Source organism: Strix uralensis, chromosome 29 (genome assembly GCF_047716275.1).
Source record: "Strix uralensis isolate ZFMK-TIS-50842 chromosome 29, bStrUra1, whole genome shotgun sequence".
Classification (NCBI taxonomy): domain Eukaryota; kingdom Metazoa; phylum Chordata; class Aves; order Strigiformes; family Strigidae; genus Strix; species Strix uralensis.
Window position 1 is genome coordinate 930,276 of NC_134000.1, and position 16,909 is coordinate 947,184.

The following is a 16,909-nucleotide window of genomic DNA, read 5'->3' on the forward strand; positions in this document are numbered from 1 at the left end:
GAAAGAAAGCACAGAGCCCCAGATTTTATGTTGTCCTGGAGAGCTTGCAGAGCACTGGGGAAAGGCAGGCAGAGAATTCCCTGCTAGCACCTTCTCTGTGCCTGGGAAGCAGAACTGTTCACATTGCTTGGCAGAATCGCTTTTGTGCAGAAAACAGTAACACTTGTTCAGAACGAAAGAAAGCACAGAGCCCCAGATTTTATGTTGTCCTGGAGAGCTTGCAGAGCACTGGGGAAAGGCAGGCAGAGAATTCCCTGCTAGCACCTTCTCTGTGCCTGTTCACATTGCTTGGCAGAATCGCTTTTGTGCAGAAAACAGTAACACTTGTTCAGAACGAAAGAAAGCACAGAGCCCCAGATTTGTTGTTGTCCTGGAGAGCTTGCAGAGCACTGGGGAAAGGCAGGCAGAGAATTCCCTGCTAGCACCTTCTCTGTGCCTGGGAAGCAGAAGTGTTCACATTGCTTCGCAGAATCGCTTTTGTGCAGAAAACAGTAACACTTGTTCAGAACGAAAGAAAGCACAGAGCCCCAGATTTTATGTTGTCCTGGAGAGCTTGCAGAGCACTGGGGAAAGGCAGGCAGAGAATTCCCTGCTAGCACCTTCTCTGTGCCTGGGAAGCAGAAGTGTTCACATTGCTTCGCAGAATCGCTTTTGTGCAGAAAACAGTAACACTTGTTCAGAACGAAAGAAAGCACAGAGCCCCAGATTTTATGTTGTCCTGGAGAGCTTGCAGAGCACTGGGGAAAGGCAGGCAGAGAATTCCCTGCTAGCACCTTCTCTGTGCCTGGGAAGCAGAAGTGTTCACATTGCTTGGCAGAATCGCTTTTGTGCAGAAAACAGTAACACTTGTTCAGAACGAAAGAAAGCACAGAGCCCCAGATTTGTTGTTGTCCTGGAGAGCTTGCAGAGCACTGGGGAAAGGCAGGCAGAGAATTCCCTGCTAGCACCTTCTCTGTGCCTGGGAAGCAGAAGTGTTCACATTGCTTCGCAGAATCGCTTTTGTGCAGAAAACAGTAACACTTGTTCAAAATGAAAGAAAGCACAGAGCCCCAGATTTGTTGTTGTCCTGGAGAGCTTGCAGAGCACTGGGGAAAGGCAGGCAGAGAATTCCCTGCTAGCACCTTCTCTGTGCCTGGGAAGCAGAAGTGTTCACATTGCTTCGCAGAATCGCTTTTGTGCAGAAAACAGTAACACTTGTTCAGAACGAAAGAAAGCACAGAGCCCCAGATTTTATGTTGTCCTGGAGAGCTTGCAGAGCACTGGGGAAAGGCAGGCACAGAATTCCCTGCTAGCACCTTCTCTGTGCCTGGGAAGCAGAAGTGTTCACATTGCTTGGCAGAATCGCTTTTGTGCAGAAAACAGTAACACTTGTTCAAAATGAAAGAAAGCACAGAGCCCCAGATTTGTTGTTGTCCTGGAGAGCTTGCAGAGCACTGGGGAAAGGCAGGCAGAGAATTCCCTGCTAGCACCTTCTCTGTGCCTGGGAAGCAGAAGTGTTCACATTGCTTGGCAGAATCGCTTTTGTGCAGAAAACAGTAACACTTGTTCAGAACGAAAGAAAGCACAGAGCCCCAGATTTTATGTTGTCCTGGAGAGCTTGCAGAGCACTGGGGAAAGGCAGGCAGAGAATTCCCTGCTAGCACCTTCTCTGTGCCTGGGAAGCAGAAGTGTTCACATTGCTTCGCAGAATCGCTTTTGTGCAGAAAACAGTAACACTTGTTCAGAACGAAAGAAAGCACAGAGCCCCAGATTTGTTGTTGTCCTGGAGAGCTTGCAGAGCACTGGGGAAAGGCAGGCAGAGAATTCCCTGCTAGCACCTTCTCTGTGCCTGGGAAGCAGAAGTGTTCACATTGCTTCGCAGAATCGCTTTTGTGCAGAAAACAGTAACACTTGTTCAAAATGAAAGAAAGCACAGAGCCCCAGATTTGTTGTTGTCCTGGAGAGCTTGCAGAGCACTGGGGAAAGGCAGGCAGAGAATTCCCTGCTAGCACCTTCTCTGTGCCTGGGAAGCAGAAGTGTTCACATTGCTTCGCAGAATCGCTTTTGTGCAGAAAACAGTAACACTTGTTCAGAACGAAAGAAAGCACAGAGCCCCAGATTTTATGTTGTCCTGGAGAGCTTGCAGAGCACTGGGGAAAGGCAGGCAGAGAATTCCCTGCTAGCACCTTCTCTGTGCCTGGGAAGCAGAAGTGTTCACATTGCTTGGCAGAATCGCTTTTGTGCAGAAAACAGTAACACTTGTTCAGAACGAAAGAAAGCACAGAGCCCCAGATTTGTTGTTGTCCTGGAGAGCTTGCAGAGCACTGGGGAAAGGCAGGCAGAGAATTCCCTGCTAGCACCTTCTCTGTGCCTGGGAAGCAGAAGTGTTCACATTGCTTCGCAGAATCGCTTTTGTGCAGAAAACAGTAACACTTGTTCAGAACGAAAGAAAGCACAGAGCCCCAGATTTTATGTTGTCCTGGAGAGCTTGCAGAGCACTGGGGAAAGGCAGGCAGAGAATTCCCTGCTAGCACCTTCTCTGTGCCTGGGAAGCAGAAGTGTTCACATTGCTTCGCAGAATCGCTTTTGTGCAGAAAACAGTAACACTTGTTCAAAATGAAAGAAAGCACAGAGCCCCAGATTTGTTGTTGTCCTGGAGAGCTTGCAGAGCACTGGGGAAAGGCAGGCAGAGAATTCCCTGCTAGCACCTTCTCTGTGCCTGGGAAGCAGAAGTGTTCACATTGCTTCGCAGAATCGCTTTTGTGCAGAAAACAGTAACACTTGTTCAGAACGAAAGAAAGCACAGAGCCCCAGATTTTATGTTGTCCTGGAGAGCTTGCAGAGCACTGGGGAAAGGCAGGCAGAGAATTCCCTGCTAGCACCTTCTCTGTGCCTGGGAAGCAGAAGTGTTCACATTGCTTGGCAGAATCGCTTTTGTGCAGAAAACAGTAACACTTGTTCAGAACGAAAGAAAGCACAGAGCCCCAGATTTTATGTTGTCCTGGAGAGCTTGCAGAGCACTGGGGAAAGGCAGGCAGAGAATTCCCTGCTAGCACCTTCTCTGTGCCTGGGAAGCAGAAGTGTTCACATTGCTTCGCAGAATCGCTTTTGTGCAGAAAACAGTAACACTTGTTCAGAACGAAAGAAAGCACAGAGCCCCAGATTTGTTGTTGTCCTGGAGAGCTTGCAGACCACTGGGGAAAGGCAGGCAGAGAATTCCCTGCTAGCACCTTCTCTGTGCCTGGGAAGCAGAAGTGTTCACATTGCTTGGCAGAATCGCTTTTGTGCAGAAAACAGTAACACTTGTTCAGAACGAAAGAAAGCACAGAGCCCCAGATTTGTTGTTGTCCTGGAGAGCTTGCAGAGCACTGGGGAAAGGCAGGCAGAGAATTCCCTGCTAGCACCTTCTCTGTGCCTGGGAAGCAGAAGTGTTCACATTGCTTCGCAGAATCGCTTTTGTGCAGAAAACAGTAACACTTGTTCAGAACGAAAGAAAGCACAGAGCCCCAGATTTTATATTGTCCTGGAGAGCTTGCAGAGCACTGGGGAAAGGCAGGCAGAGAATTCCCTGCTAGCACCTTCTCTGTGCCTGTTCACATTGCTTGGCAGAATCGCTTTTGTGCAGAAAACAGTAACACTTGTTCAGAACGAAAGAAAGCATAGAGCCCCAGATTTGTTGTTGTCCTGGAGAGCTTGCAGAGCACTGGGGAAAGGCAGGCAGAGAATTCCCTGCTAGCACCTTCTCTGTGCCTGGAAGCTGAAGTGTTCACATTGCTTGGCAGAATCGCTTTTGTGCAGAAAACAGTAACACTTGTTCAGAACGAAAGAAAGCATAGAGCCCCAGATTTTATGTTGTCCTGGAGAGCTTGCAGAGCACTGGGGAAAGGCAGGCAGAGAATTCCCTGCTAGCACCTTCTCTGTGCCTGTTCACATTGCTTGGCAGAATCGCTTTTGTGCAGAAAACAGTAACACTTGTTCAGAACGAAAGAAAGCACAGAGCCCCAGATTTTATGTTGTCCTGGAGAGCTTGCAGAGCACTGGGGAAAGGCAGGCAGAGAATTCCCTGCTAGCACCTTCTCTGTGCCTGGGAAGCAGAAGTGTTCGCATTGCTTGGCAGAATCGCTTTTGTGCAGAAAACACTAACACTTGTTCAGAACGAAAGAAAGCACAGAGCCCCAGATTTTATGTTGTCCTGGAGAGCTTGCGGAGCACTGGGGAAAGGCAGGCAGAGAATTCCCTGCTAGCACCTTCTCTGTGCCTGGGAAGCAGAAGTGTTCACATTGCTTCGCAGAATCGCTTTTGTGCAGAAAACAGTAACACTTGTTCAGAACGAAAGAAAGCACAGAGCCCCAGATTTTATGTTGTCCTGGAGAGCTTGCGGAGCACTGGGGAAAGGCAGGCAGAGAATTCCCTGCTAGCACCTTCTCTGTGCCTGGGAAGCAGAAGTGTTCACATTGCTTGGCAGAATCGCTTTTGTGCAGAAACCAGTAACACTTGTTCAGAACGAAAGAAAGCACAGAGCCCCAGATTTGTTGTTGTCCTGGAGAGCTTGCAGAGCACTGGGGAAAGGCAGGCAGAGAATTCCCTGCTAGCACCTTCTCTGTGCCTGGGAAGCAGAAGTGTTCACATTGCTTGGCAGAATCGCTTTTGTGCAGAAAACAGTAACACTTGTTCAGAACGAAAGAAAGCACAGAGCCCCAGATTTTATATTGTCCTGGAGAGCTTGCAGAGCACTGGGGAAAGGCAGGCAGAGAATTCCCTGCTAGCACCTTCTCTGTGCCTGTTCACATTGCTTGGCAGAATCGCTTTTGTGCAGAAAACAGTAACACTTGTTCAGAACGAAAGAAAGCACAGAGCCCCAGATTTGTTGTTGTCCTGGAGAGCTTGCAGAGCACTGGGGAAAGGCAGGCAGAGAATTCCCTGCTAGCACCTTCTCTGTGCCTGGAAGCTGAAGTGTTCACATTGCTTGGCAGAATCGCTTTTGTGCAGAAAACAGTAACACTTGTTCAGAACGAAAGAAAGCACAGAGCCCCAGATTTGTTGTTGTCCTGGAGAGCTTGCAGAGCACTGGGGAAAGGCAGGCAGAGAATTCCCTGCTAGCACCTTCTCTGTGCCTGTTCACATTGCTTGGCAGAATCGCTTTTGTGCAGAAAACAGTAACACTTGTTCAGAACGAAAGAAAGCACAGAGCCCCAGATTTTATGTTGTCCTGGAGAGCTTGCAGAGCACTGGGGAAAGGCAGGCAGAGAATTCCCTGCTAGCACCTTCTCTGTGCCTGGGAAGCAGAAGTGTTCACATTGCTTGGCAGAATCGCTTTTGTGCAGAAAACACTAACACTTGTTCAGAACAAAAGAAAGCACAGAGCCCCAGATTTTATGTTGTCCTGGAGAGCTTGCGGAGCACTGGGGAAAGGCAGGCAGAGAATTCCCTGCTAGCACCTTCTCTGTGCCTGGGAAGCAGAAGTGTTCACATTGCTTCGCAGAATCGCTTTTGTGCAGAAAACAGTAACACTTGTTCAGAACGAAAGAAAGCACAGAGCCCCAGATTTTATGTTGTCCTGGAGAGCTTGCGGAGCACTGGGGAAAGGCAGGCAGAGATTTCCCTGCTAGCACCTTCTCTGTGCCTGGAAGCAGAAGTGTTCACATTGCTTGGCAGAATCGCTTTTGTGCAGAAAACAGTAACACTTGTTCAGAACGAAAGAAAGCACAGAGCCCCAGATTTTATGTTGTCCTGGAGAGCTTGCAGAGCACTGGGGAAAGGCAGGCAGAGAATTCCCTGCTAGCACCTTCTCTGTGCCTGGGAAGCACAAGTGTTCACATTGCTTCGCAGAATCGCTTTTGTGCAGAAAACAGTAACACTTGTTCAGAACGAAAGAAAGCACAGAGCCCCAGATTTTATGTTGTCCTGGAGAGCTTGCAGAGCACTGGGGAAAGGCAGGCAGAGAATTCCCTGCTAGCACCTTCTCTGTGCCTGGGAAGCACAAGTGTTCACATTGCTTCGCAGAATCGCTTTTGTGCAGAAAACAGTAACACTTGTTCAGAACGAAAGAAAGCACAGAGCCCCAGATTTTATGTTGTCCTGGAGAGCTTGCAGAGCACTGGGGAAAGGCAGGCAGAGAATTCCCTGCTAGCACCTTCTCTGTGCCTGGGAAGCAGAAGTGTTCACATTGCTTGGCAGAATCGCTTTTGTGCAGAAAACAGTAACACTTGTTCAGAACGAAAGAAAGCACAGAGCCCCAGATTTGTTGTTGTCCTGGAGAGCTTGCAGAGCACTGGGGAAAGGCAGGCAGAGAATTCCCTGCTAGCACCTTCTCTGTGCCTGGGAAGCAGAAGTGTTCACATTGCTTGGCAGAATCGCTTTTGTGCAGAAAACAGTAACACTTGTTCAGAACGAAAGAAAGCACAGAGCCCCAGATTTTATGTTGTCCTGGAGAGCTTGCAGAGCACTGGGGAAAGGCAGGCAGAGAATTCCCTGCTAGCATCTTCTCTGTGCCTGGAAGCTGAAGTGTTCACATTGCTTGGCAGAATCGCTTTTGTGCAGAAAACAGTAACACTTGTTCAGAACGAAAGAAAGCATAGAGCCCCAGATTTTATGTTGTCCTGGAGAGCTTGCGGAGCACTGGGGAAAGGCAGGCAGAGAATTCCCTGCTAGCACCTTCTCTGTGCCTGGGAAGCAGAAGTGTTCACATTGCTTGGCAGAATCGCTTTTGTGCAGAAAACACTAACACTTGTTCAGAACGAAAGAAAGCACAGAGCCCCAGATTTTATGTTGTCCTGGAGAGCTTGCGGAGCACTGGGGAAAGGCAGGCAGAGAATTCCCTGCTAGCACCTTCTCTGTGCCTGGGAAGCAGAAGTGTTCACATTGCTTCGCAGAATCGCTTTTGTGCAGAAAATACTAACACTTGTTCAGAACGAAAGAAAGCACAGAGCCCCAGATTTTATGTTGTCCTGGAGAGCTTGCAGAGCACTGGGGAAAGGCAGGCAGAGAATTCCCTGCTAGCACCTTCTCTGTGCCTGGGAAGCAGAAGTGTTCACATTGCTTCGCAGAATCGCTTTTGTGCAGAAAACAGTAACACTTGTTCAGAACGAAAGAAAGCACAGAGCCCCAGATTTTATGTTGTCCTGGAGAGCTTGCAGAGCACTGGGGAAAGGCAGGCAGAGAATTCCCTGCTAGCACCTTCTCTGTGCCTGGAAGCTGAAGTGTTCACATTGCTTCGCAGAATCGCTTTTGTGCAGAAAACAGTAACACTTGTTCAGAACGAAAGAAAGCACAGAGCCCCAGATTTGTTGTTGTCCTGGAGAGCTTGCAGAGCACTGGGGAAAGGCAGGCAGAGAATTCCCTGCTAGCACCTTCTCTGTGCCTGTTCACATTGCTTGGCAGAATCGCTTTTGTGCAGAAAACAGTAACACTTGTTCAGAACGAAAGAAAGCACAGAGCCCCAGATTTTATGTTGTCCTGGAGAGCTTGCGGAGCACTGGGGAAAGGCAGGCAGAGAATTCCCTGCTAGCACCTTCTCTGTGCCTGGAAGCTGAAGTGTTCACATTGCTTGGCAGAATCGCTTTTGTGCAGAAAACAGTAACACTTGTTCAGAACGAAAGAAAGCACAGAGCCCCAGATTTGTTGTTGTCCTGGAGAGCTTGCAGAGCACTGGGGAAAGGCAGGCAGAGAATTCCCTGCTAGCACCTTCTCTTTGCCTGGGAAGCAGAAGTGTTCACATTGCTTGGCAGAATCGCTTTTGTGCAGAAAACACTAACACTTGTTCAGAACGAAAGAAAGCACAGAGCCCCAGATTTTATGTTGTCCTGGAGAGCTTGCAGAGCACTGGGGAAAGGCAGGCAGAGAATTCCCTGCTAGCACCTTCTCTGTGCCTGGGAAGCAGAAGTGTTCACATTGCTTGGCAGAATCGCTTTTGTGCAGAAAACAGTAACACTTGTTCAGAACGAAAGAAAGCACAGAGCCCCAGATTTGTTGTTGTCCTGGAGAGCTTGCAGAGCACTGGGGAAAGGCAGGCAGAGAATTCCCTGCTAGCACCTTCTCTGTGCCTGGAAGCTGAAGTGTTCACATTGCTTGGCAGAATCGCTTTTGTGCAGAAAACAGTAACACTTGTTCAGAACGAAAGAAAGCATAGAGCCCCAGATTTTATGTTGTCCTGGAGAGCTTGCAGAGCACTGGGGAAAGGCAGGCAGAGAATTCCCTGCTAGCACCTTCTCTGTGCCTGTTCACATTGCTTGGCAGAATCGCTTTTGTGCAGAAAACAGTAACACTTGTTCAGAACGAAAGAAAGCACAGAGCCCCAGATTTGTTGTTGTCCTGGAGAGCTTGCAGAGCACTGGGGAAAGGCAGGCAGAGAATTCCCTGCTAGCACCTTCTCTGTGCCTGTTCACATTGCTTGGCAGAATCGCTTTTGTGCAGAAAACAGTAACACTTGTTCAGAACGAAAGAAAGCACAGAGCCCCAGATTTGTTGTTGTCCTGGAGAGCTTGCAGAGCACTGGGGAAAGGCAGGCAGAGAATTCCCTGCTAGCACCTTCTCTGTGCCTGGAAGCTGAAGTGTTCACATTGCTTGGCAGAATCGCTTTTGTGCAGAAAACACTAACACTTGTTCAGAACGAAAGAAAGCACAGAGCCCCAGATTTTATGTTGTCCTGGAGAGCTTGCGGAGCACTGGGGAAAGGCAGGCAGAGAATTCCCTGCTAGCACCTTCTCTGTGCCTGTTCACATTGCTTGGCAGAATCGCTTTTGTGCAGAAAACAGTAACACTTGTTCAGAACGAAAGAAAGCACAGAGCCCCAGATTTTATGTTGTCCTGGAGAGCTTGCAGAGCACTGGGGAAAGGCAGGCAGAGAATTCCCTGCTAGCACCTTCTCTGTGCCTGGGAAGCAGAAGTGTTCACATTGCTTGGCAGAATCGCTTTTGTGCAGAAAACAGTAACACTTGTTCAGAACGAAAGAAAGCACAGAGCCCCAGATTTGTTGTTGTCCTGGAGAGCTTGCGGAGCACTGGGGAAAGGCAGGCAGAGAATTCCCTGCTAGCACCTTCTCTGTGCCTGGGAAGCAGAAGTGTTCACATTGCTTCGCAGAATCGCTTTTGTGCAGAAAATACTAACACTTGTTCAGAACGAAAGAAAGCACAGAGCCCCAGATTTTATGTTGTCCTGGAGAGCTTGCAGAGCACTGGGGAAAGGCAGGCAGAGAATTCCCTGCTAGCACCTTCTCTGTGCCTGGGAAGCAGAAGTGTTCACATTGCTTCGCAGAATCGCTTTTGTGCAGAAAACAGTAACACTTGTTCAGAACGAAAGAAAGCACAGAGCCCCAGATTTGTTGTTGTCCTGGAGAGCTTGCAGAGCACTGGGGAAAGGCAGGCAGAGAATTCCCTGCTAGCACCTTCTCTGTGCCTGGAAGCTGAAGTGTTCACATTGCTTGGCAGAATCGCTTTTGTGCAGAAAACAGTAACACTTGTTCAGAACGAAAGAAAGCATAGAGCCCCAGATTTTATGTTGTCCTGGAGAGCTTGCAGAGCACTGGGGAAAGGCAGGCAGAGAATTCCCTGCTAGCACCTTCTCTGTGCCTGTTCACATTGCTTGGCAGAATCGCTTTTGTGCAGAAAACAGTAACACTTGTTCAGAACGAAAGAAAGCACAGAGCCCCAGATTTTATGTTGTCCTGGAGAGCTTGCAGAGCACTGGGGAAAGGCAGGCAGAGAATTCCCTGCTAGCACCTTCTCTGTGCCTGGGAAGCAGAAGTGTTCACATTGCTTGGCAGAATCGCTTTTGTGCAGAAAACACTAACACTTGTTCAGAACGAAAGAAAGCACAGAGCCCCAGATTTTATGTTGTCCTGGAGAGCTTGCAGAGCACTGGGGAAAGGCAGGCAGAGAATTCCCTGCTAGCACCTTCTCTGTGCCTGGAAGCTGAAGTGTTCACATTGCTTGGCAGAATCGCTTTTGTGCAGAAAACAGTAACACTTGTTCAGAACGAAAGAAAGCATAGAGCCCCAGATTTTATGTTGTCCTGGAGAGCTTGCAGAGCACTGGGGAAAGGCAGGCAGAGAATTCCCTGCTAGCACCTTCTCTGTGCCTGTTCACATTGCTTGGCAGAATCGCTTTTGTGCAGAAAACAGTAACACTTGTTCAGAACGAAAGAAAGCACAGAGCCCCAGATTTTATGTTGTCCTGGAGAGCTTGCAGAGCACTGGGGAAAGGCAGGCAGAGAATTCCCTGCTAGCACCTTCTCTGTGCCTGGGAAGCAGAAGTGTTCACATTGCTTGGCAGAATCGCTTTTGTGCAGAAAACACTAACACTTGTTCAGAACGAAAGAAAGCACAGAGCCCCAGATTTTATGTTGTCCTGGAGAGCTTGCGGAGCACTGGGGAAAGGCAGGCAGAGAATTCCCTGCTAGCACCTTCTCTGTGCCTGGGAAGCAGAAGTGTTCACATTGCTTCGCAGAATCGCTTTTGTGCAGAAAATACTAACACTTGTTCAGAACGAAAGAAAGCACAGAGCCCCAGATTTTATGTTGTCCTGGAGAGCTTGCAGAGCACTGGGGAAAGGCAGGCAGAGAATTCCCTGCTAGCACCTTCTCTGTGCCTGGGAAGCAGAAGTGTTCACATTGCTTCGCAGAATCGCTTTTGTGCAGAAAACAGTAACACTTGTTCAGAACGAAAGAAAGCACAGAGCCCCAGATTTTATGTTGTCCTGGAGAGCTTGCAGAGCACTGGGGAAAGGCAGGCAGAGAATTCCCTGCTAGCACCTTCTCTGTGCCTGGAAGCTGAAGTGTTCACATTGCTTCGCAGAATCGCTTTTGTGCAGAAAACAGTAACACTTGTTCAGAACGAAAGAAAGCACAGAGCCCCAGATTTGTTGTTGTCCTGGAGAGCTTGCAGAGCACTGGGGAAAGGCAGGCAGAGAATTCCCTGCTAGCACCTTCTCTGTGCCTGTTCACATTGCTTGGCAGAATCGCTTTTGTGCAGAAAACAGTAACACTTGTTCAGAACGAAAGAAAGCACAGAGCCCCAGATTTTATGTTGTCCTGGAGAGCTTGCGGAGCACTGGGGAAAGGCAGGCAGAGAATTCCCTGCTAGCACCTTCTCTGTGCCTGGAAGCTGAAGTGTTCACATTGCTTGGCAGAATCGCTTTTGTGCAGAAAACAGTAACACTTGTTCAGAACGAAAGAAAGCACAGAGCCCCAGATTTGTTGTTGTCCTGGAGAGCTTGCAGAGCACTGGGGAAAGGCAGGCAGAGAATTCCCTGCTAGCACCTTCTCTTTGCCTGGGAAGCAGAAGTGTTCACATTGCTTGGCAGAATCGCTTTTGTGCAGAAAACACTAACACTTGTTCAGAACGAAAGAAAGCACAGAGCCCCAGATTTTATGTTGTCCTGGAGAGCTTGCAGAGCACTGGGGAAAGGCAGGCAGAGAATTCCCTGCTAGCACCTTCTCTGTGCCTGGGAAGCAGAAGTGTTCACATTGCTTGGCAGAATCGCTTTTGTGCAGAAAACAGTAACACTTGTTCAGAACGAAAGAAAGCACAGAGCCCCAGATTTGTTGTTGTCCTGGAGAGCTTGCAGAGCACTGGGGAAAGGCAGGCAGAGAATTCCCTGCTAGCACCTTCTCTGTGCCTGGGAAGCAGAAGTGTTCACATTGCTTGGCAGAATCGCTTTTGTGCAGAAAACAGTAACACTTGTTCAGAACGAAAGAAAGCACAGAGCCCCAGATTTTATGTTGTCCTGGAGAGCTTGCAGAGCACTGGGGAAAGGCAGGCAGAGAATTCCCTGCTAGCATCTTCTCTGTGCCTGGAAGCTGAAGTGTTCACATTGCTTGGCAGAATCGCTTTTGTGCAGAAAACAGTAACACTTGTTCAGAACGAAAGAAAGCATAGAGCCCCAGATTTTATGTTGTCCTGGAGAGCTTGCAGAGCACTGGGGAAAGGCAGGCAGAGAATTCCCTGCTAGCACCTTCTCTGTGCCTGTTCACATTGCTTGGCAGAATCGCTTTTGTGCAGAAAACAGTAACACTTGTTCAGAACGAAAGAAAGCACAGAGCCCCAGATTTTATGTTGTCCTGGAGAGCTTGCAGAGCACTGGGGAAAGGCAGGCAGAGAATTCCCTGCTAGCACCTTCTCTGTGCCTGTTCACATTGCTTGGCAGAATCGCTTTTGTGCAGAAAACAGTAACACTTGTTCAGAACGAAAGAAAGCACAGAGCCCCAGATTTGTTGTTGTCCTGGAGAGCTTGCAGAGCACTGGGGAAAGGCAGGCAGAGAATTCCCTGCTAGCACCTTCTCTGTGCCTGGAAGCTGAAGTGTTCACATTGCTTGGCAGAATCGCTTTTGTGCAGAAAACACTAACACTTGTTCAGAACGAAAGAAAGCACAGAGCCCCAGATTTTATGTTGTCCTGGAGAGCTTGCGGAGCACTGGGGAAAGGCAGGCAGAGAATTCCCTGCTAGCACCTTCTCTGTGCCTGTTCACATTGCTTGGCAGAATCGCTTTTGTGCAGAAAACAGTAACACTTGTTCAGAACGAAAGAAAGCACAGAGCCCCAGATTTTATGTTGTCCTGGAGAGCTTGCAGAGCACTGGGGAAAGGCAGGCAGAGAATTCCCTGCTAGCACCTTCTCTGTGCCTGGGAAGCAGAAGTGTTCACATTGCTTGGCAGAATCGCTTTTGTGCAGAAAACAGTAACACTTGTTCAGAACGAAAGAAAGCACAGAGCCCCAGATTTTATGTTGTCCTGGAGAGCTTGCGGAGCACTGGGGAAAGGCAGGCAGAGAATTCCCTGCTAGCACCTTCTCTGTGCCTGGGAAGCAGAAGTGTTCACATTGCTTCGCAGAATCGCTTTTGTGCAGAAAATACTAACACTTGTTCAGAACGAAAGAAAGCACAGAGCCCCAGATTTTATGTTGTCCTGGAGAGCTTGCAGAGCACTGGGGAAAGGCAGGCAGAGAATTCCCTGCTAGCACCTTCTCTGTGCCTGGGAAGCAGAAGTGTTCACATTGCTTCGCAGAATCGCTTTTGTGCAGAAAACAGTAACACTTGTTCAGAACGAAAGAAAGCACAGAGCCCCAGATTTGTTGTTGTCCTGGAGAGCTTGCAGAGCACTGGGGAAAGGCAGGCAGAGAATTCCCTGCTAGCACCTTCTCTGTGCCTGGAAGCTGAAGTGTTCACATTGCTTGGCAGAATCGCTTTTGTGCAGAAAACAGTAACACTTGTTCAGAACGAAAGAAAGCATAGAGCCCCAGATTTTATGTTGTCCTGGAGAGCTTGCAGAGCACTGGGGAAAGGCAGGCAGAGAATTCCCTGCTAGCACCTTCTCTGTGCCTGTTCACATTGCTTGGCAGAATCGCTTTTGTGCAGAAAACAGTAACACTTGTTCAGAACGAAAGAAAGCACAGAGCCCCAGATTTTATGTTGTCCTGGAGAGCTTGCAGAGCACTGGGGAAAGGCAGGCAGAGAATTCCCTGCTAGCACCTTCTCTGTGCCTGGGAAGCAGAAGTGTTCACATTGCTTGGCAGAATCGCTTTTGTGCAGAAAACACTAACACTTGTTCAGAACGAAAGAAAGCACAGAGCCCCAGATTTTATGTTGTCCTGGAGAGCTTGCAGAGCACTGGGGAAAGGCAGGCAGAGAATTCCCTGCTAGCACCTTCTCTGTGCCTGGAAGCTGAAGTGTTCACATTGCTTGGCAGAATCGCTTTTGTGCAGAAAACAGTAACACTTGTTCAGAACGAAAGAAAGCATAGAGCCCCAGATTTTATGTTGTCCTGGAGAGCTTGCAGAGCACTGGGGAAAGGCAGGCAGAGAATTCCCTGCTAGCACCTTCTCTGTGCCTGTTCACATTGCTTGGCAGAATCGCTTTTGTGCAGAAAACAGTAACACTTGTTCAGAACGAAAGAAAGCACAGAGCCCCAGATTTTATGTTGTCCTGGAGAGCTTGCAGAGCACTGGGGAAAGGCAGGCAGAGAATTCCCTGCTAGCACCTTCTCTGTGCCTGGGAAGCAGAAGTGTTCACATTGCTTGGCAGAATCGCTTTTGTGCAGAAAACACTAACACTTGTTCAGAACGAAAGAAAGCACAGAGCCCCAGATTTTATGTTGTCCTGGAGAGCTTGCGGAGCACTGGGGAAAGGCAGGCAGAGAATTCCCTGCTAGCACCTTCTCTGTGCCTGGGAAGCAGAAGTGTTCACATTGCTTCGCAGAATCGCTTTTGTGCAGAAAATACTAACACTTGTTCAGAACGAAAGAAAGCACAGAGCCCCAGATTTTATGTTGTCCTGGAGAGCTTGCAGAGCACTGGGGAAAGGCAGGCAGAGAATTCCCTGCTAGCACCTTCTCTGTGCCTGGGAAGCAGAAGTGTTCACATTGCTTCGCAGAATCGCTTTTGTGCAGAAAACAGTAACACTTGTTCAGAACGAAAGAAAGCACAGAGCCCCAGATTTTATGTTGTCCTGGAGAGCTTGCAGAGCACTGGGGAAAGGCAGGCAGAGAATTCCCTGCTAGCACCTTCTCTGTGCCTGGAAGCTGAAGTGTTCACATTGCTTCGCAGAATCGCTTTTGTGCAGAAAACAGTAACACTTGTTCAGAACGAAAGAAAGCACAGAGCCCCAGATTTGTTGTTGTCCTGGAGAGCTTGCAGAGCACTGGGGAAAGGCAGGCAGAGAATTCCCTGCTAGCACCTTCTCTGTGCCTGTTCACATTGCTTGGCAGAATCGCTTTTGTGCAGAAAACAGTAACACTTGTTCAGAACGAAAGAAAGCACAGAGCCCCAGATTTTATGTTGTCCTGGAGAGCTTGCGGAGCACTGGGGAAAGGCAGGCAGAGAATTCCCTGCTAGCACCTTCTCTGTGCCTGGAAGCTGAAGTGTTCACATTGCTTGGCAGAATCGCTTTTGTGCAGAAAACAGTAACACTTGTTCAGAACGAAAGAAAGCACAGAGCCCCAGATTTGTTGTTGTCCTGGAGAGCTTGCAGAGCACTGGGGAAAGGCAGGCAGAGAATTCCCTGCTAGCACCTTCTCTTTGCCTGGGAAGCAGAAGTGTTCACATTGCTTGGCAGAATCGCTTTTGTGCAGAAAACACTAACACTTGTTCAGAACGAAAGAAAGCACAGAGCCCCAGATTTTATGTTGTCCTGGAGAGCTTGCAGAGCACTGGGGAAAGGCAGGCAGAGAATTCCCTGCTAGCACCTTCTCTGTGCCTGGGAAGCAGAAGTGTTCACATTGCTTGGCAGAATCGCTTTTGTGCAGAAAACAGTAACACTTGTTCAGAACGAAAGAAAGCACAGAGCCCCAGATTTGTTGTTGTCCTGGAGAGCTTGCAGAGCACTGGGGAAAGGCAGGCAGAGAATTCCCTGCTAGCACCTTCTCTGTGCCTGTTCACATTGCTTGGCAGAATCGCTTTTGTGCAGAAAACAGTAACACTTGTTCAGAACGAAAGAAAGCACAGAGCCCCAGATTTTATGTTGTCCTGGAGAGCTTGCAGAGCACTGGGGAAAGGCAGGCAGAGAATTCCCTGCTAGCACCTTCTCTGTGCCTGGGAAGCAGAAGTGTTCACATTGCTTGGCAGAATCGCTTTTGTGCAGAAAACACTAACACTTGTTCAGAACGAAAGAAAGCACAGAGCCCCAGATTTTATGTTGTCCTGGAGAGCTTGCGGAGCACTGGGGAAAGGCAGGCAGAGAATTCCCTGCTAGCACCTTCTCTGTGCCTGGGAAGCAGAAGTGTTCACATTGCTTCGCAGAATCGCTTTTGTGCAGAAAATACTAACACTTGTTCAGAACGAAAGAAAGCACAGAGCCCCAGATTTTATGTTGTCCTGGAGAGCTTGCAGAGCACTGGGGAAAGGCAGGCAGAGAATTCCCTGCTAGCACCTTCTCTGTGCCTGGGAAGCAGAAGTGTTCACATTGCTTGGCAGAATCGCTTTTGTGCAGAAAACAGTAACACTTGTTCAGAACGAAAGAAAGCACAGAGCCCCAGATTTTATGTTGTCCTGGAGAGCTTGCGGAGCACTGGGGAAAGGCAGGCAGAGAATTCCCTGCTAGCACCTTCTCTGTGCCTGGAAGCTGAAGTGTTCACATTGCTTCGCAGAATCGCTTTTGTGCAGAAAACAGTAACACTTGTTCAGAACGAAAGAAAGCACAGAGCCCCAGATTTTATGTTGTCCTGGAGAGCTTGCAGAGCACTGGGGAAAGGCAGGCAGAGAATTCCCTGCTAGCACCTTCTCTGTGCCTGTTCACATTGCTTGGCAGAATCGCTTTTGTGCAGAAAACAGTAACACTTGTTCAGAACGAAAGAAAGCACAGAGCCCCAGATTTTATGTTGTCCTGGAGAGCTTGCGGAGCACTGGGGAAAGGCAGGCAGAGAATTCCCTGCTAGCACCTTCTCTGTGCCTGGAAGCTGAAGTGTTCACATTGCTTGGCAGAATCGCTTTTGTGCAGAAAACACTAACACTTGTTCAGAACGAAAGAAAGCACAGAGCCCCAGATTTGTTGTTGTCCTGGAGAGCTTGCAGAGCACTGGGGAAAGGCAGGCAGAGAATTCCCTGCTAGCACCTTCTCTGTGCCTGGGAAGCAGAAGTGTTCACATTGCTTCGCAGAATCGCTTTTGTGCAGAAAACAGTAACACTTGTTCAGAACGAAAGAAAGCATAGAGCCCCAGATTTTATGTTGTCCTGGAGAGCTTGCAGAGCACTGGGGAAAGGCAGGCAGAGAATTCCCTGCTAGCACCTTCTCTGTGCCTGTTCACATTGCTTGGCAGAATCGCTTTTGTGCAGAAAACAGTAACACTTGTTCAGAACGAAAGAAAGCACAGAGCCCCAGATTTGTTGTTGTCCTGGAGAGCTTGCAGAGCACTGGGGAAAGGCAGGCAGAGAATTCCCTGCTAGCACCTTCTCTGTGCCTGGAAGCTGAAGTGTTCACATTGCTTGGCAGAATCGCTTTTGTGCAGA